A 21,435-nucleotide genomic window follows, 5' to 3' on the forward strand; every position below is an offset into this window, starting at 1 on the left:
TTCCTTAAGTGGTGTAGTTTCCCAAATGGGGTTACTTTTGGGGGGCTTCCACTGTTTCGGTCTCTCAGGGGCTTTGCAAATTCGACATGACACCCAAAAACATTCCAGCTAAATTTGAGCTCCAAAAGCCAAATAGCGCTCCTTCCCTTCTAAGCCCCGGTGTGGGTCCAAACAGTAGTTTATTACCACATATGGGGTATTTACGTAATCAGGAGAAATTGTTTTACAAATGTTGGGGCGCTTTTTCTCCTTTATTCCTTGTAAAAATTAAAAATGGCTACCTTTTTTCAGAAAAAAAGTAGATTTTCATCTTCACATACTAATTCAAATAAATTTAGCAAAAAAACTGTGGGTTCAAAATGCTAACTATACCCATAGATAAATTCCTTGAGGGGTATAGTTTCCAAAATGGGGTCACTATTGGGGGGTTTCCACGGTTTTCTTCCCTCCAGTGCATTGCAAACGCGACACGGCACTGAAAACTATTCCAGCAAAATCAGAAATCCAAAATCCAAATGGTGCTCCTTCTCTTCGGAGGCCTGCTGTGGGTCCAAACAGCAATTTATTACCACATATGGGGTATTGCTATAATCGGAAGACATTGCTTTACATATGTTGGGGTGTTTTTTCTACTTTATTCCTTGTAAAAATTTAAAATTTCCTAATTTTTTCACAAAAAAAGTAGATTTTCACCTTCACATACTAATTCAAATAAATTTAGCAAAAAAACTGTGGGTTCAAAATGCTAACTATACCCATAGATAAATTCCTTGAGGGGTATAGTTTCCAAAATGGGGTCACTTTTGGGGTGTTTCCACTGTTTTGGCAGCACAAGGCCTCCTCACACCTGACATGGTACCTAAAATATATTCTAATAAAAAAGAGGCCCAAAATCCACTAGGTGCTCCTTTGCTTCTGAGGCCTGTGTTTCAGTCCATGACCGCGCTAGGGCCACATGTGGGGTATTTCTAAAAACTGCAGAATCTGGGCAATAAATATTGAGTTGCATTACTTGGGTAAAACCTTCTGTGGTACAGAAAAAATTTATTACAAATGAATTTTTGAAGAAAAAAAATGAAATTTGTAAATTTCACCTCTACTTTGCTTTAATTCCTGTGAAACGCCTAAAGGGCTAAAATACTTTGTGAATGCTGTTTTGAATACTTTGATGGGTGCAGTTTTCAAAATGGGGTGATTTATGGTGACTTTCTAATATATAAGGCCCTCAAAGCCATTTCAGAACTGAACTGGTCCCTGAAAAAATAGCCTTTTGAAATTTTCTTGAAAATATGAGAAATTGCTGCTAAAGTTCTAAGCGTTGTAACGTCCTAGAAAAATAAAAGAATGTTCAAAAAATGACGCAAACATAAAGTAGACATATGGGAAATATAAACTAGTATGTATTTTGTGTGGTATTACTATCTGTTTTACAAGTAAATACATTAAAATTTAGAAAAATGCAAATTTTTGCTAATTTTCTCTAAATCTTGGCGTTTCTTACAAATAAATATTGAATTTAATGACAAAATTTTTTCAGTATCATAAAGTACAACATGTCACGAGAAAACAATCCCAGAATCGCTTGGATAGGTAAAAGCATTCTGGAGTTATTACCACATAAAGTGACACATGTCAGATTTGCAAAAATGGGGCTGGTCCTGAAGGCCAAAACAGGCTTAGACACTAAGGGGTTAAAGGGAAGGTGTCATTAATTATTTTTATTTTTTTAATCATATTGCTTTGAGGGCTTATTCACACGAATGTATAATACGTCCGTGCAACGCGTGTGATTTGATTTTCACGCGCCTCGCACGGACCTATGTTAGTCAATGGGGCCTATCAGACTGTAAGTGATTTTCATGCAGCGTATGTCCGCTGCGTAAAACTCACGACATGTCCTATATTTGCCCGTTTTTCCGCGCATCACGCACCCATTGAAGTCAATGGGTGCGTGAAAACCGCGCACGGCACACGGACGCACTTCCGTGTGCCGGGCGTAATGCGCGCTACAATAGTAAAAACTATGAATGAAAACAGAAAAGCACCACGTGCTTTTCTGTTTACAAACATACAAACAGAGTGTCATAATGATGGCGGATGCGCGAAAATCACGCAGCCACGCATCATATGCTGCTGACACACGGAGCTGTTATGGACCTTTTGCGCGCGCAAAACGCACACGCTCGTGTGAATCTGGCCTGAGTATGATATTAAAATAAATTTTATTTATTTGTGTTCTTGTGTTCTACTTTTTACTGTTTTCTTACTTTTACTTCTCTATGGGGGCTGGCATTTTTTTTTCATCTCTGTATGTGTCGATTAACGACACATACATAGATGGAATTCGGCACATGATGCAAACGGGAGCCGTTCCACTCTCTGCAGCGTACGCCGTCTGTGTGGGAACGGCGCATGCGCCGCTCCCACACAGACCAAAACTAAGCTAGTTCGCAGAGCGAAATCTGGCGCCATTTTCATGTGGACCGGAAGCCGCTGCCGGACAGTAAGATGACGACTTCCGGCCGCGGCTTCCGGCCATATGTTCAAGGAAGCGAAGGCGCAAGGAATAGGAGCGGAGGCGGCAGTGGCGGCAGGAGCAGGTAATTTATGTTCATGTATGTGATGTGTGTATTATGTTCGTGTATGTTTGTGTTATACTGTCTTCTGAGCACTGTATCTAATCCTCCTACACTGTGCAGTCGCTCCGAAAATGGCGGCACACAGCGTAGGAGGTTTGAAGATTCAAACCCCTCCTTCTCCTGCCACTAGCCAGAATAAGGGAGGGGGGATTGTGTGAGGACACTAGAGCGAGTATGTCTACCCCAAATTTGCAGCATAAAGCAATGAGGTTGCTTTACCACATTGACCATGCTGCAATTTTGGGAACTGCTCCCTCTAGTGCCCAGCACATGGAAATGTTATAAATTAGAATCTAATTTATAATATTTCCTGACTTGTGAAAAAATTAAAAAAATTAAAACAATGTGTTTTTTGTTTAACTAAAAAAATAAAATAAATTTCTAGCGACACATTCCCTTTAAAGAGTTGATCCACTACATAAGATAAATTAACAGCTTTTTGTCGGTTATGTGTCCTTCCTTACTTTTTTTGCCTGTTTTGAGATATCCTGAGATATATGGCATGAGATGAGCAGCTTTTCAAACTTTGTTTTCTATTTATGTTTTTACTCTACAGTAAGCTGGTCATCTCACACCACACATGTAGGGACTTCTCGAAACAAGCAAAAAATTTAAGGAAGGACACATCTGCATGTGCACAATACATATTTACACAATTTACACCATTATATTTTAATAGATGCAGTCAATACATAAATTGGGCGCTCAAAAAAGAAAAGAGCAACAGTTAAGGGAACAACAACAAAAAGAAGAGATTGCTAAAATTCCAAAGTTGTACATATTCTTTAACCCCTTAAGGACGCAGCCTAGTTTGGGCCTTAAGGCTCAGAGCCCATTTTTCAAATCTGACATATTTCACTTTATGTGGTATTAACGTCAGAATGCTTAAACCTATCCAAGCGATTCTGAGATTGTTTTCTCGTGAGACATTAGGCTTTATGTTAGTGGGGAAATTTGGACGATATATTCAGTGTTTATTGGTGAAAAATTGCAAAATTTAGAGAAAATTTATAAAAATAGCATTTTTCAGAATTTAAATGCTTCTGCTTGTAAAACAGACGGTTATACCACCCAAAATAGTTACTAGTTCACGTTTCCCATATGTTTACTTTAGATTGGCATCGTTTTTTGAACATTCTTTTATTTTTCTTGGACGTTACAAGGCTTATAACATAAACAGCAATTTCTCATATTTTTAAGACAATTTCAAAAGCCTTTTTTTTTAAGGTACCTGTTCAGTTCCGAAGTGGCTTTGAGGGGCTTATGTATTAGAAACACCCATAAAACACCCCATTCTGAAAACTAGACTCCTCAAAGTATTCAAAACAGCATTTAGAAAGTTTATTTAACCCTTTAGGCATTACGCAGGAATTAAAGCAAAGTGGAGGTGAAATGTGCAAATTTAATTTTTCTTGCTGAATTTCAATTGTATTAATTTTTTTTCTGTAACACAGAAGATGTTACCAGAGAAACACTACTAAATATGTATTGTCCAGATTCTGTAGTTTTTAGAAATGTCCCACATGTGGCTCTAGTGTGCTCGTGGACTGAAACACAAGCCCCAGAAGCAAAGAAGCACCTAGTGGATTTTGAGGCCTCTTTTTTAATAGAATATATTTTAGGCAGCATGCTAGGTTTGAATGCCAAAACATTAGGAATCCCCCAAAAGTGACCCCATTTGGGAAACTGCACCCCTCAAGGAATTAATTTATGGTTGTTGTTACCATTTTGACCCGACAGTTTTTACATGGCATGTATTTGAATTGGGCTGTGAAATTTAAAAAAATGACATTTTTTCCAATATAATATCATTTTTCATCAAAATTTCTTATTTTCACAGGGAAAAAAATACGCCATTTTGTTGCCCAATTTCTCCTGAATGCAGCAATACCCCATTTGTGGCGATAAACTGCCGTTTGGGCCCATGGGAGGCCTCAGAAGGGAAGGAGCGCTGTGTGTTCTTTGGAGTGCAGATTTTGCTGGATTGGTTTTTGGATGCCATGTCGCATTTGCAGAGCCCCATAGGTATCAAAGCAATGGAAACCCACCCGAAGTGACCCCATTTTGGAAACGACACCCCTCAAGGAATTCATTTATGGGTAATTTGACCATTTAGACCCCATAGTTTCTTCACAGAAGTTATTTGAATTGGGCTGAGAATTCCCCAAAATTTTTTTTCCAATAATATGTCATTTTAGCTCAAAATTTCTTATTGTCACAAGAAATAAAATACTCCATTTTGTTGCCCAATTTGTCCTGAGTGCAGCAATACCCCATTTGTGGTGATAAACTGCTGTTTGGGCCCATGGGAGGCCTCAGAAGGAAAGGAGTGCTATTTGTTCTTTGGAGTCCAGATTTTGCTGGATTGGTTTTCGGGTGCCATGTCGCATTTGCAGAGCCCCAGACAGTGGCGTAACTACCGCCGTAGCAGCAGTAGCGGCTGCTACGGGGCCCGCGGCATGAGGGGGCCCGTGTCGCCCGCCGGCACGGGCCCCCACCATGGCCGGAGGCTCCGCTAGCAGCCGCTATGGCTGCTACAGCGGGACGCCACTGAACACTACGGCAGAGCAGGGAGGTATCTCCCCGCTCTGCCATTAACTGGTTCCCGACCGCTGGCTGAATTTTTACGGCCAGCGGTCAGGGTCCTTAAAACCCGAGCCATAGACTTTCTACGGCTCGGGTTTTAACTTGCTGCCCGCGCGATCGGGCAGCTGAATGTCGGGTCTCCGGCAGTCAGTGACTGCCGGGGACCCTGAGGAGAGGATAGAAGCAGCTTTCGCTGCTTCTGTCTTCTCCGATCACTTGTACACAGCGTTCAATGAACGCTGTGTATAGGAATAGAGACAGCAGCAGCGGCGCTGTCTCTATTCCTCCCGGTGATCATATGACTGGTCACATGATCGCCGAGTGCCGTTAGTGGCAGGCTGCTGCTGGGTCTAACTAGACCCAGCACAGCCCAGTTAGTGACAATCGTCACTATGAGAGGGCTGATTTCCCCTGTAACTGGGGTTGCTGTGCAGCTCCAATTACAGTGGAAAGACATGGTGTGAAAGAAAGAAAAAAAATATATAAAGTTCCCCAAAGGTCTTCTTTGACCTTTGAGGGACAGACCATAGTAATAAAAAAATAATAAAGTAAAGTGCAAAAAAAATGTAAATAATAAATACACATAAAATACCCACCCCAAAAAAAAACGTTCCCCCCCCCCGCCAATCATTGTTGTAATGCTAGCGCTGACCCAATTACCCTAATATAGACATGTAATATATAAAAATTTACGGTAGACAATGGCGATCACAAATAAAAGGTCTATTTTAGGGTAAAACTATGTTATTACCAAAAAAAAAATTGCTGAAATGTAAAAAAGCTTATTTTTTTACTATTATTTTCAAAGTTTATGAATAAAAATTCTAAAATAGCAAAAAAGGTGTGTATAAAAACGATAAAAAATGAAACCTGCATTGTCTACGGAAAAGACGTCGCAAAAATCACGTCATTAGCCCAACAAATAAAAAAGTTATAGCCATTTAACTAACATGTGCTAAAAATGGCTAAACGGTGTCTGGTCCTGAAGGCGCAAAATAGAACAAAATACATGTATCCCCTCTCCACAGGATCTCCACAGGACAGGGGATACCTGTGTGATCGCTGGCAGTGATAAGGAGAACGGGGGACTGAAAGTCCCCTGAAGTTCTCCATCACAAACCTCGGACTTCCAGGGTCTGTGTCGGCAGCTCCGTAGAAATGAATGGAGCGGCGGTCGTGCTTGTGCGCTTGTGTGACCAGCGCTCCTTTCATTTTTATTGAGCTGCGCAGACGCCGGAAGTCAGAGGTTTGTGATGGAGAAGTTCAGGGGACTTTCAGTCCCCCGTTCTCCCTATCGCTGCCAGCGATCACACATGTATCCCCTATCCTGTGGAGATCCTGTGGATAGGGGATACATGTATCTTGTACGGCACACTGTAGGTCGCATTTTTTTGGGAGGGGGGACGCTGTATGGCGTTCCCTACAGGGGGGAACGTTGTATGGCGTTCCCTACAGGGGGGGGTGACTGTATGGCATTCCCTACAGGGGGGGAGCTGTATGGCGTTCCCTACAGGGGGGGGGCTGTATGGCGTTCTCTACAGGGGGGGGGCTGTATGGCGTTCCCTACAGGGGGAGCTGTATGGTGTTCTCTACAGGGGGGGCTGTATGGTGTTCTCTACAGGGGGGGGCTGTATGGTGTTCTCTGCAGGGGGGCTGTATGGCGTTATCTGCAGGGGGCTGTATGGCGCTATCTACAGAGGGGGGGCTGTATGGCGTTATCTACATGGGGGGCTGTAAAAAAGGCACTATCTACAAGGGGGGGGGGTTGTGTGACACCCAGGGGAGGGGGGGCCCCAGTCAAAAGTTTGCTATGGGGCCCAGTCTTTCCTAGTTACGCCCCTGGCCCCAGAGGTATCAAATCAATGGAAACCCACTATAAGTGACCCCATTTTGGAAACTACACCCCTCAGGGAATTGATTTATGGTTGTTGTTACCATTTTGACCGCAGAGTTTTTTCACAGCGCGTATTTGAATTGGGCTGTGAAATTAAAAAAAATTCATTTTTTCCAATAAGATGTAATTTCTGATCAAACGTTCTTATTTTCACAGGGAACAAAATACCCCATTTTGTTGCCCAATTTGTCCTGAGTGCGGCAATACCCCATTTGTGGTGATAAACTGCGGTTTGGGCCCATGGGAGGGCTCAGAAGGAAAGGACCACCATTTGGCCTACTGGGGATTTTCTGGTGCGAAGTCATGTATGCAGAAGCCCCTGAGGTACCAGTACAGTTGAAACCCCCGAGAAGTGACCCCGTTTTAAAACTACACCCCTTAAGGCATTCATCTAGAGGTGTAGTGAGCATTTTGACCGGAGACATACACCCCATAAACTGTAATGTGGGTTCTCACGGGTACGGCAATACCCTCCACGTGGCTGTTAACAGCTGCCTGGGCACACAGCAGGGCTCAGTAGGGAAAGATGAGGGGGATAAGCTGTGCGGAGTGCATCAGGGTAAGTAGAACTGGCGTAGATTAAAAATCAAGGGATGTATGATACATTTTAAAAAACTCTTTCATACAGAGCCTTAGTGTTTCAGGAAACGTGTCACATTGATATATTGTGTCCTCCCTTATCCCCCTCTTATAACAGACTTTGCACCTCTTTTGACTTTTTCCCTTCTTGCCAGTTTGGGGAACTTCTCCTGGAAAGTGTTGCCCTGGTACGATGCGTGTGGCCTCGCTTCCAGAAGTACTGGGAGCCCCCCCTTCCTGGTCCCTAAAAATTTTTTCTTGGTAACCACCTCTTGAAATTTTAGGAAAGTTCCCCTCTGGCCTGTACATCGACGTACCACGTACGCATTGTACAATGCCATCGGTATGATGTGCACGGCCAGCTTCTTATACCACACCGCATGGCGCTGTAGGGCTTCAGGACTTGATCTGACAAGTCCACCCCTCCCATGTACCTATTGTAGTCCAGGATGCAGTCTGGTTTGGGGGTCTCTGTACTGGTACCTCGTAGAAGTACATGGGTACTGGTGTAGCCATGTATTGTTGTCAATACAAGGACATCTCTCTTGTCTTGTACTTGACACACAATATGTTGCTGCTGGATTGTGCCCTGTTCTCACCCCTTCTGAGTGTTTACCCAAGCAGAGTGTAATGGCCGGAAGGAGGTGAAGGGAAAGTGAGCCCTAATCTACCCACCGCCCTGTCCCTGCCTACTTGCAACGACTCGCCCTAGGCGACGAGGTACAACTGGGCGGCGGTCCCTACGCTGTCTAAGTGCACAGGAAAACAAACAGGGAACATGCAAGGGAAGGGGCAGTAGCCACGGAACGCCACGAGGAAACGGAGCGGCGAACGGACAGTCAGGACCAGGACGAAGTGAGTACACCCAAGCGGGCAAGGAGACAGAAGCAAGCCAGGGGCAAAGCAAAGCAGGTTTAAGCAGAACTGCAGCAAGGCAGAAGCACGGCAGAAGCAGGCTGGAGCAAGCAGCAGTGGGGCCAGGAATCCAAAAGAATTACAAGCACTGAGGGAGAGAACAGGGCAGGTAATAAAGGACAGGGGGCGGAGCTAACTCCGACAGACCAGGCCGCGATAGGCTCTCCCACTCCTGAGCCTGCCACCCTGGTTGGTGGGAGATGGTGTCAGTCGAACAGGTCTGGCCTCAGGTGTGGATTGATTAATCCCAGGAGTATACCTAGATGAAGTACCTGGCAGATCCCTAACAGTACTCCCCCTTTTATGAGGGGCCACCGGACCCTTACTAAGGGGACCCGGTTTAGTGGGGAAGAGAAGGTGGAACCTCCTGATCAATACCCCAGCGTGAACATCACGGGCAGGTACCCAAGTCCTCTCCTCCGGCCCGTATCCTCTCCAATGGACCAGGTACTGGAGGGAGCCCTGGACCATCCTACTGTCCATAATCTTGGCCACCTCGAATTCCACCCCCTCAGGGGTGAGAACGGGAACAGGAGGTATCCTCGAGGGGGACCAGGACGGGGAGCAGCGTTTAAGGAGGGAGGCATGGAAGACGTCATGTATGCGAAATGATGGGGGGAGCTCCAGACGGAAGGATACAGGGTTGAGGACTTCAATGATCTTATAAGGTCCAATAAATCGGGGAGCAAACTTCCTGGACGGGACCTTAAGGCGCAAGTTCCTGGACGACAACCAGACCAAATCCCCGACGACAAACCGGGGGTTAGCAGAACGTCTACTATCCGCCTGAATCTTTTGTGCGCTCTGGGACGCCTCTAGGTTCTTCTGAACCTGGGCCCAGACGGTGCACAGTTCCCGATGAACATCCTCTACCTCAGGATTATTGGAACAACCAGGGGAGACGGAGGAGAATCTTGGGTTAAACCCGAAATTACAGAAAAACGGGGAGACCCCTGACGAGTTACTGACCCGGTTATTCAAGGAAAATTCAGCAAGGGGAAGGAATGAGACCCAATCGAATTGACAGTCAGAGATGAAACACCTTAAATATTGTTCCAGGGATTGGTTGGTCCTTTCCGTTTGGCCATTAGTTTCGGGATGGAAGGCGGAGGAGAAGGACAGATCAATCTCCAACTTTTTACAAAAAGCTCTCCAAAATAAGGAAACAAATTGTACCCCTCTGTCAGAAACGATATTGACTGGGACCCCATGGAGACGCAGGATGTGTTTCACAAACAAAGAAGCTAACGTCTTGGCTTTAGGTAGCTTCTTAAGGGGCACAAAGTGGCACATCTTGCTGAAGCGGTCGACTACCACCCACACCACCGACTTGCCCTGAGATGGAGGCAAATCGGTGATAAAATCCATGGAGATATGGGTCCAAGGTCTCTGGGGAATGGGCAAGGAACGTAGTAGGCCCGCAGGTCGGGACCTAGGGGTTTTGGACCTAGCGCAAACCTCACAAGCGGCGACGTAAGCCCTAACGTCTTTAGGCAACCCAGGCCACCAATAGTTTCTGGTAATGAGGTGTTTGGTGCCCAAGATGCCAGGATGACCAGATAGAGCGGAGTCATGGTTTTCCCTGAGTACCCTCAGCCGGTATTGCAGGGGAACAAACAGTTTGTCCCCAGGAACGTTCCCGGGAGCTGCACCCTGATCAGCCGCGATATCAGAAGCTAAATCAGAATCCGTGGCAGAGACGATTATACCAGGGGGTAAAATACAAGCAGGATCCTTCTCAGAAGGAGGATTGGCCATGAAACTACGTGACAGAGCATCAGCCTTAATATTTTTGGACCCAGCCCTATAGGTAACCAAGAAATTAAATCTGGTGAAGAATAGTGCCCACCGAGCTTGTCTAGGATTAAGCCTCCGGGCCGATTCTAGGAAAACCAGATTCTTGTGATCCGTAAGGACCGTTACCTGGTGTCTGGCCCCCTCCAGGAAGTGCCGCCACTCCTCAAAAGCCCATTTAATGGCTAGAAGTTCGCGGTTGCCAATATCATAGTTACTCTCCGTGGGCGAAAACTTCCTAGAGAAGTAAGCACAGGGGCGGAGATGGGTGAGGGAGCTGGTGTCAGTCGAACAGGTCTGGCCTCAGGTGTGCATTGATTAATCCCAGGAGTATACCTAGATGAAGTACCTGGCAGATCCCTAACACAGAGTCTTAGGGAGGCCTCTCAGATTTCTTCTAGCAGTGCCGCATGCCGCAGTACTTCTGGAAGCGAGGCACTTGAAGAGTGGGAAGCTGGTATAGATATTATCCATGTGAGAGTGCCCAAAATCCCACACAATTTTTGCATTAACTCCCAGTAAGGGGGAGGGGGGGGCATTCTGGGGGCTGAATACTGGTGTCCTTCCCTTCATATATCCTAAATCTGTAGGTATACCCTGATGCACTCTCACACAGCTTATACATCTTCACGCCATACCTTGCCCTCTTCCTCGGCAGGTACTGGCGGAGTTGAAGCCTCCCTTTAAAATGTACCAAGGACACACCAATAGAAATACAATTCTCGGGGGTGAATGCTTGGGAAAACCGGGCACTGAAACGGTCTAATTGGGGTCTCCGTTTATACAAACGATCAAAACTTGGGTCATCTCAGGGTGGGCACGGCTCATCAGTATAATGTAAGAAGCTAAGTATTGCCTCATTTTTTTTTTTTTTAAGGTTCCAGTTCAGTTCTGAAGTTGTTTTGAGGGGCCCATATATTAGAAACCCCTATGAAGCACCCCATTTTAGAAACTAGACCCCTCAAAGTATTCACAACAGCATTTATAAAGTTTATGAACCCTTTAGGTGTTTCACGGGAATTTAGAGCAAAGTAGAGGTTAAATTTACATTTTCTTTTTTGTCCGAAAATCCTTTTTATACCATTTTTTTTTATAACACAAAAGGTTTTACCAGAGAAACGCAACTCAATATTTATTGCCCAGATTCTGCAGTTTTGAGAAATATCCCACATGTGGCCCTAGTGCGGTAATGGACTAAAGCACCGGCCTCCGAAGCCAAGGAGCACCTAGTGGATTTTGAGGCCTCCTTTTTATTAGGCACCATGTCCGGTTTGTGGTGCCAAAACAGTGGAAACCACAAAAAGTGACCCCATTTTGGAAACTAGACCCCTTGAGGAATTCATTGTAGTTTTCATGGGGTGCATGCGACCTTTTGATCCGTTTTTATTCTATTTTTAAGTGGCGTGGTGACTAAAAAACCCCAATTCTACTATTGTCTTTTCATTAAAAATTTTTTACAGCGTTCACCGTGCGCTATAAATGATATGAATCATATTCACTTTATTCTGCGGGGCGATACGATTACGGCGATACCAGATGTTTATAGTTTTTTTATATCTTATGGCGTTTGCACGATAAAATACTTTTTGTAAAAAATCATTCACTTTTTGTGTTACCTTATTCTAAGAGCCATATCTTTTTATTTTTCCATCAATAAAGCCGTGCGAGGACTTATTTTTTTCGTAACAAACTGTAGTTTCGATCAGGACCATTTTTAGGTACATGCGACTTTTTGATCTCTTTTTATTCCATTATTTGGGAGGTGAAGTGACTAAAACAATTGTGATTCTGGTACGGTTTATTATTATTTTCTTTTACGGCGTTCACCGCTCGGGATAAATAACAAAATAATTTTGTGGTTACGGACGCGGCGATACCAATTATATATAGTTTATTTGTTTGTTTATATATTTTTATTAATAATAAAGGACTGATAAGGGGAAAAGGGGAATTTTTACTTTTATTACTTTTATTTTCTTATTTTTACACATCTTTTTTTTACTTTTTTTTTACTTTATTACTTTGTCCCACTAGGGGACTTGAGGCCCTGATCGCTATTCTAATACACTGCACTACATGCGTAGTGCAGTGTATTAGAACTGTCGGCTACTCACTGACAGCAAGCACAGTGGGTCCTGACTTTGTCAGGACCCACTAGGCTTCCGTCGATGGCATAGCTTTATGCATTGTTTGGCGTCCGGTTGCCATAGTCACCATCGCTGGCCGCTATCGTGTAGCAGGCCGGCAATTGGAGCTTAACCCCTAAAAAGCCGCGTTCGGTATTGAGCGCGGCTTTTAAGGGGTTAATCAGCGGGGGCACAGCAATCGGTCCCCGCTGCAGGAGCTGCGGCAGCTGCTGTACGAGACAGCAGCTGTCACAGCACCTGCATGTGTCGGGAGGACAGCCGAAATGGCCGTTACTCCCGCGACGTACTATTCCGTCACTGAGCACGAACATATTGGTTAGCGCAACGGAATAGTACGTCGCTGAGCGCGAAGGGGTTAAAAAGAAAACCCAACCTGGAACAGACCAAGAGCCCAGCAGCAGGGTACCATCTACTTCAGCATCTAATTCAAGTAATGTTTCCACTGAATCGGAGTCAGTTAATGCCGAGTTAGATATTCAGGCAGATGATCCTGTGGAAAGTATTGAAGAGTTTGGGTGCACATGTTGAAATTGGGCAATTTCCTTGGGATATTGGACTGTGGAGAGAAAATATCTCCAAAGAAGTGCTGGAATACTTGGTTTCAAGGGGAAACAAGGTTTGCCAAAATGTTGATACTGACTTTAAAAACTCAGGAGTATTCTCAAGTGAAGGATATTATCGTTACTGTCACAAGTCATACTTCCCCCATGTTAACCCAAAAACTAAAGAAGTCTCAGAGAGAAATTGGTTATTCCCCATCTAATGGAAAATTATTTTGCTTTGCTAGTAAACTTGGTCCTTTTACTCATGGATTTAATGACTGGAAGCATGCAGAGAAAGTAGTGATATCCACAATTAATCTGTTTTATCAATAGTGGCAAGAGGCCAAATCTCAGGGCAAAATTGACTCCCAGATTATTTCCAAATTGGAGGGTAAAACGTTGTACTGGCGCAAGGTATTTAAGAGATGTCCAGTACCTTGCTGAACAGGGCCTTCCACTGAGAGGCAAAGATGAAATTATTGACTCCCCTCACAATGGAAATTACTTAGGGATCTTAGAAACCATGGCAAATGTTGATGAGTTTTCACTTAACCTGGTGAGTAAAAACAGTATGCAGAATGTAACCCAGTTGTCTACAGATTTTTTAACAATCTTGAGCAACTTTATGTTTTTTTTTTCCTTCCTCATCTTCCAGATGGAGAATGCTGGTAGAAAAACAGAAAGCTTTAGGCCTGCCAGTTGTTAAGCATCTTTCTTGTACTAGATCATTTGCAAGACATGATGCTGTATCAGAACTTTACAAAGGCTATGAGTGTATATGCAGTCTGTTAGAATGCATGTCCTCTGATCCTGACTACAGCTCATGCAGAAATTAAAGGGGTTGTCCGAGATATATTTTTATTTTAAATTTAAACTCACAATGCACACATTAAGTATTCCCTAATATACTTACCTGTGCAATCTTGCTTCTGTTCTCCGTTCTGGCAGCTCTTTTCTGCCGATCACATGTCTTCTGACGTCACGTTTTCTTCCTCCTCCACTGTCGTGTCGTATCCCGATCACATGGTCTCGCCCCAGCGAGACCTCGGATGGGACACGACACGTCACTGGAGACGTGACGTTTCTGCGCGTGCCCGCCCGCCCAGCCTATGCATCTTTTCACTGTGAGCGCGCCTATGCGTGTTCACAGTGAAAAAAGTGAAGAGGGACGGCACCCGCGGACTAGAAAGGTACAGTGACCTCTGTACTTTTAGTTCTTCCCCTATCAAAGCCTACACATAGTAGGCTTTGATAGGGGTTTATACAACACGATGCAGCACACGGGTCGCATGCAGCCCTTGAGGCTGTTATCTGCGGCCCGCGGGACACCATACACTGTTTAACAACTGGTTCCCGACCGCTGGCTGTATTTTTACGGCCAGCGGTCAGGGACGGGTCCTTAAAACCCGAGCCATAGACTTTCTACGGCTCGGGTTTTAACTTGCTGCCCGCGCGATCGGTCAGCTGAATGTCGGGTCTCCGGCTGTCAGTGACTGCCGGGGACCCTGAGGAGAAGACAGAAGCAGCTTTAGCTGCTTCTGTCTTCTCCGATGTCTTTTTACACAGCGCTCAATGAACACTGTGTATAGGAATAGAGACAGCGGCCCCGCGCCGCTGTCTCTATTCCTCCCGGTGATCATGTGACTGGTCACATGATCACCGGGTGCCGTTAGTGGCAGGCTGCTGCTGGGTCTTACTAGACCCAGCACAGCCCTATTAGTGACAATCGTCACTATGAGAGGGCTGATTTCCCCTGTAACTGGGGCTGCTGTGCATCTCCAGTTACAGTGGAAAAACATGTAAAAGAAAGAAAAAAAATATATAAAGTTCCCCAAAGGTCTTTTCTGACCTTTGGGGGACAGACCATAGTAAAAAAAAAAATAGTAAAGTAAAGTGCAAAAAAAAATAAAATAATAAATACACATAAAATACCCACCCCAAACAAAAATTTCCCCCCCCACCATTCATTGTTGTAACGCTAGCGCTGACCCTAGTACCCTAATATAGACATGTAATATATAAAAATTTACGGTAGACAATAACGATCACAAATATAAGGTATATTTTAGGGTAAAACTATGTTATTACCCAAAAAAAATAGCTGAAACGTAAAAAAGCTTTTTTTTTTACTATTATTTTCAAACTTTATGAAAGAAAATTCTAAAATAGCAAAAAAGGTGTGTATAAAAACGATAAAAAATGAAACCTGCATTGTCTACGGAAAAAATATCGCAAAAATCACGTCGTTAGCCCAACAAATAAAAAAGTTATAGCCATTTAACGAACACGTGCTAAAAATGGCTAAACGGTGTCTGGTCCTGAAGGCGCAAAATAGCCCGGTCCTGAACTGGATAAGATCTTCTGGGGTCCTGTATCTAAGCCTACATTGTTAGGGTATGTTCACACGAGGGCGTCCATAACAGCTGAAATTACGGGGATGTTTCCGCCTGTTTTTTTTTAAGCGGAAACAGCGTAGCAAAACTTGTAAAAAACGGCACGAAAATGCGTACCATTCATTTCAATGGGAGGCGTCGGCGTCTTTTTCCCGCGAGCAGTAAAACTGCCTCGTGGGAAAAAGAAGCGACATGCTCCATCTTCGGGCGTTTACGCCTCTGACCTCCCATTGACTTCAATGGGAGGCAGAGAAAGCGTATTTCCGTTGTTTTATGCCCGCAGCGCTCAATTGCCGTGGGCGAAAAACATGACGGAAAACGGTGCGAAAAACGCAGCAAAAAAAGCCGCAAAAACAACGCCAAAAAGGCTACGATAAACGCCACGAAAAACATCGCAAATAAAGCCGCGAAAAAAGAGGCAAAGAACGCCACGAAAAACGACAGGAAAAACGAAACGAAAGACGCAACGAAAAACGCAGAAAAAAACAACGTAAACAACGACGCAAAAAAAGACGCGAAAAACGACGCAAAAGAGGCTACGATAAACGCCACGGAAAACGTTGCGAAAAACATCGCGGAAAAAGCCGCAAACAAAGAGGCAAAGAACGCCGCGAAAATCTACTGGGAAAACGCCACGAAAGACGCAACGAAAAACGCAGCAAAAATAGCCGCAAACAACGATGCAAAAAAAGAAACGATAAACGACGCGAAAAAGGCTACGATAAACGCAACGGAAAACACAGCAAAAAAAGACGCAAACAAACAAGCAAAAAACGCCAAGATAAACTAAGCGAAAAACGGCCCGAACAAAGCGGCAAACAAAACCGCAAACAGCGCACAAAAAACTCCGGGAAAAATTACGCAAAAATCAACGTGCAGGGAGAGGTAAATCTGCCGCAAACTTCAAGACGGAATTTTGAGGCAGATATTCCTCCGGCAAAAAAACTCAGTGTGAACATAGCCTTAGTGGAGAGAGACATGAGATAGAAGAGGGTGGGCGAGGGTGAGGGGAGACACGAAGAGGTTTATAGACCTGAAAAGAGAGAGAAAACATAAATGTGAAAAACATAATGGGGGGGAGAACATTTGCTCACCATCCTTCAAGAATGTCAGCAAGGAGACAAGTCCAGTGAAGGAGGTCAGCGGGGAGGAGCAAGGACAGCTCACGTGAACTCTTGGATGGTACGTGCACGCTCATTGCAGCCTGCAATGAGCGTGCACAGGAAAAAAGTTTCATAACAAGGAAAGATCAACAAACCAGACCTGAACTGCATGTAAACAAACCGTGCTAAATTCAAAGAAGAAATGTGCTAAGTAGAATTTTTTTTTAAAATATATGCTTTATTTAGGTTGTCTGTATAAGGGGTAATGTATGACAGAGTTTTTGAAAAAATGTTGGTATCTCGGACAACCCCTTTAAGCTTGCCCTTTGCTGGATACATTCTGTTAACTGGATTCCACTATCCTTGTTGTTCTTTGGAATACCATTTTAGATAGATTTCATACTACAAACCTGTTACTCCAAGAAGCTGGTTTGAAATTGAACACCGTCGTTGTCCTATTGCAATCTCTTTCAAGTTTTTTACAGAGCCAGAGAGATCAATTTGAGCACTATGAACAGGAAGCCATCCAGTTGTGTGGCCATAATGAGTATAATGATGCTCAGAAACGTTTTCGACCACGTAATCCATGCTATGATGATGGACAAGGGGAAAGCGCTGCGTTAACACCCAGGGAAAAATTTAGATGTGAAGTCTTTACCGCTGTCATTGATCACTTAGGCCCCATGCACACGACCGTAAAAAATCTCTGTAATTACGGACCCACCCGGTTTCATTGGCCACGGACACCTTTCCGTATCGCTACGGATAGATGTCCGTGTCGTAGAACCGTGTCGGGAACTGTGGAACATGTCCTACTTCTCGTATTTTACGGCCCGTGCTTTGATTCCGGGCACGGCCGGGTGCATGAGGCCTAATGGTATGTGCACACACACTAATTACGTCCGTAATTGACGGACGTATTTCGGCCGCAAGTCCCGGACCGAACACAGTGCAAGGAGCCGGGCTCCTAGCATCATACTTATGTACGACGCTAGGAGTCCCTGCCTTGCTGCAGGACAACTGTCCCGTAGTATAATCATGTTTACAGTACGGGACAGTTGTCCTGCAGCGAGGCAGGGACTTCTAGCATCGTACATAAGTATGATGCTAGGAGCCCGGCTCCTTGCACTGTGTTCGGTCCGGGACTTGCGGCCGAAATACGTCCGTCAATTACGGACGTAATTAGTGTGTGTGCACATACCGTTATTGTAAAGGATCTGCCAGGCACTACGTCTGTGGGTACTTCCGAGGATTAATCAATTGACACCTGAGGCCAGACCTCTTAGACTGACACCGGCTCCCACCAATCAGGGTGGTAGGCTCAGGAGTGGGAGAGCCTATCGCGGCCTGGTCAGTCGGCGTTAGCTCCGCCCCCTGTCCATTTATACCTGCCGTTTTCTCTTCCTCATTGCTTGTGATTCTTCTTGGTTTCCTGGCCCCACTGCTGCCTTGCTCCAGTCTGCTTCAGCCGTGCTTCAGCCTTGCTTCAGTTCCCGCTTATCCTGCTTCGCTCTGCCACCGGCTTGCTTCCTGCTCCGTGCTCTGTGTTTGTATACCTCATTACATCCTGACCCTGACTGCTCGTTCACCACTCCGTTCCCTCACGGTGTTCCGTGGGCTACTGCCCCTTCCCTTGCTTGTTCCCTGTTTGTATCCCCTTGCACTTAGTCAGCGTAGGGACCGCCGCCAAGTTGTACCCCGTCGCCTAGGGCGGGTCGTTGCAAGTAGGCAGGGACAGGGCGGTGGGTAGATTAGGGCTCACTTGTTCCCTTCACCTCCTTCCGCCATTACATAATCACAAGCCTATACCTAGTCTACCATTTCTCCTACGCTGACGCTATCATGGATCCCCTTGAGACCCTGACCCAGCAGATGCAGGGCCTCTCCCTACAGGTCCAGGCCCTAGCAGTACGACTTGACCGACGTCTCAGGGAACGTCAGCTTGAATGTTTCAGTGTTTTCCCCTCTGACTTCCCTGCGATCCCCCACGGAAGACTCGGAGGTACCTATGCAACTCGGGGCCTCCATGTTCCCTCGACAACGTAGAGAGTTCCGCAGGAAGAATGGTCTCTGCTTCTATTGTGGGGATGACAAGCATCAACTGAACACCTGTCCCAGGCGCAAGAATAAGCAGCCGGAAAACTTCCGCGCCTAAGTGATCATCGGGGAGGTCACTTGGGCGCACAGGTATTTCCCGTTAATATGAAACGCAATAAAATTTTGCTTTCCTTTCAGGTCTCGTTTGCTGGCCGGTCTGCCACTGGCAGTGCCTTCGTGGATTCTGGCTCATCTGCTAATATCATGTCTGTGGAATTTGCTATGTCTCTAAAAATGCCTTTTATTGATTTGCCTTATCCTGTCCCGGTAGTGGGTATCGACTCCACTCCTCTTGCTAATGGTTATTTTACTCAGCATACTCCTGTTTTTGAACTCCTTGTTGGCTCCAAGCATTTGGAGCAGTGCTCTGTACTGGTGATGCAGGGATTATCGTCCGATCTGGTATTAGGTCTTCCCTGGTTGCAGCTGCATAATCCCACGTTTGATTGGAATACTGGGGATCTCACCAAATGGGGTAGTGAATGCCTGACGTCATGTCTTTCGGTTAACGCTATTTCTCCCCGTGAGGAGGTAAACACGCTACCTGAGTTTGTTCAGGACTTCGCTGATGTTTTTCTAAGGAGGCCTCCGAGGTGTTGCCCCCTCATAGAGATTACGATTGCGCCATCGATTTGGTACCAGGTACTAAGCTTCCTAAGGGTAGGATATTTAATCTTTCATGTCCTGAACGTGAAGCCATGAGGGAGTATATCCAAGAATGCCTGGCCAAGGGTTTCATTCGCCCCTCGACTTCTCCTGTAGGTGCTGGCTTCTTCTTCGTGGGGAAGAAGGATGGTGGTCTTAGGCCGTGCATTGACTATCGGAACTTGAATAAGGTCACAGTAAGGAACCAGTATCCCCTTCCTTTGATTCCGGATCTTTTTAATCAGGTTCAGGGGGCCCAATGGTTCTCTAAGTTCGATCTACGCGGGGCGTATAACCTTATCCGCATCAAAGAGGGGGATGAGTGGAAGACTGCGTTCAACACACCCGAAGGTCATTTCGAATACCTGGTCATGCCCTTTGGGTTGTGTAATGCCCCTGCTGTCTTCCAGAATTTTATTAATGAAATTCTGAGAGATTACCTGGGAAATTTTCTTGTAGTGTACCTTGACGACATACTGGTGTTTTCCAAGGACTGGTCCTCCCACGTGGAGCATGTCAGGAAGGTCCTCCGGGAAAATAATCTGTTTGCGAAAACCGAAAAATGTGTGTTTGGGGTACAGGAGATACCATTTTTGGGTCAAATCCTCACTCCTCATGAATTCCGCATGGACCCTGCCAAGGTTCAGGCTGTGGCGGAATGGGTCCAACCTGCCTCCCTGAAGGCGCTACAGTGGTTTTTGGGGTTCGCTAACTATTACAGGAGATTTATTGCCAACTTCTCGGTCGTCGCTAAGCTTCTTACGGACCTCACTCGCAAGGGTGCTGATGTCCTCCACTGGCCTCCTGAGGCCGTCCAGGCTTTTGAGACCCTCAAGAAGTGCTTTATCTCGGCCCCTGTGATGGTTCAGCCCAACCAAAGGGAGCCATTTATTGTGGAGGTTGACGCGTCCGAGGTGGGAGTGGGGGCCGTCTTGTCCCAGGGTACCAGCTCCCTCACCCATCTCCGCCCCTGTGCTTACTTCTCTAGGAAGTTTTCGCCCACGGAGAGTAACTATGATATTGGCAACCGCGAACTTTTAGCCATTAAATGGGCTTTTGAAGAGTGGCGTCACTTCCTGGAGGGGGCCAGACACCAGGTAACGGTCCTTACTGACCACAAGAATCTGGTTTTCCTAGAATCTGCCCGGAGGCTTAATCCTAGACAAGCTCAATGGGCGCTATTCTTTACCAGATTTAACTTCTTGGTTACCTATAGGGCTGGGTCCAAAAATATTAAGGCTGATGCACTGTCACGTAGTTTCATGGCCAATCCTTCTGAGAAGGATCCTGCTTGTATTTTACCCCCTGGTATAATCGTTTCTGCCACTGATTCTGATTTAGCCTCTGACATTGCGGCTGATCAAGGTTCAGCTCCCGGGAACCTCCCTGGGGACAAGCTGTTTGTCCCCCTGCAATACCGGCTAAGGGTACTCAGGGAAAACCATGACTCCGCACTATCTGGTCATCCTGGCATCTTGGGTACCAAACACCTCATTACCAGAAACTATTGGTGGCCTGGGTTGCCTAAGGACGTTAGGGCTTACGTCGCCGCTTGTGAGGTTTGTGCTAGGTCCAAGACCCCTAGGTCCCGACCTGCGGGCTTACTACGTTCTTTGCCCATTCCCCAGAGACCTTGGACCCATATCTCCATGGATTTTATCACCGATTTGCCTCCATCTCAGGGCAAGTCGGTGGTGTGGGTGGTAGTAGACCGCTTCAGCAAGATGTGCCACTTTGTGCCCCTTAAGAAACGACCTAACGCCAAGACGTTAGCTTCTTTGTTTGTTAAACACATTCTGCGTCTCCATGGGGCCCCAGTCAATATCGTTTCTGACAGAGGGGTACAATTTGTTTCCTTATTTTGGAGAGCTTTTTGTAAAAAGTTGGAGATTGATCTGTCCTTCTCCTCCGCCTTCCATCCCGAAACTAATGGCCAAACGGAAAGGACTAATCAATCCCTGGAACAATATTTAAGGTGTTTCATCTCTGACTGTCAATTTGATTGGGTCTCATTCCTTCCCCTCGCCGAATTTTCCCTGAATAACCGGGTCAGTAACTCGTCAGGGGTATCCCCGTTTTTCTGTAATTTCGGGTTTAACCC

Source organism: Rhinoderma darwinii, chromosome 1, assembly GCF_050947455.1.
Source record: "Rhinoderma darwinii isolate aRhiDar2 chromosome 1, aRhiDar2.hap1, whole genome shotgun sequence".
Lineage (NCBI taxonomy): Eukaryota > Metazoa > Chordata > Amphibia > Anura > Rhinodermatidae > Rhinoderma > Rhinoderma darwinii.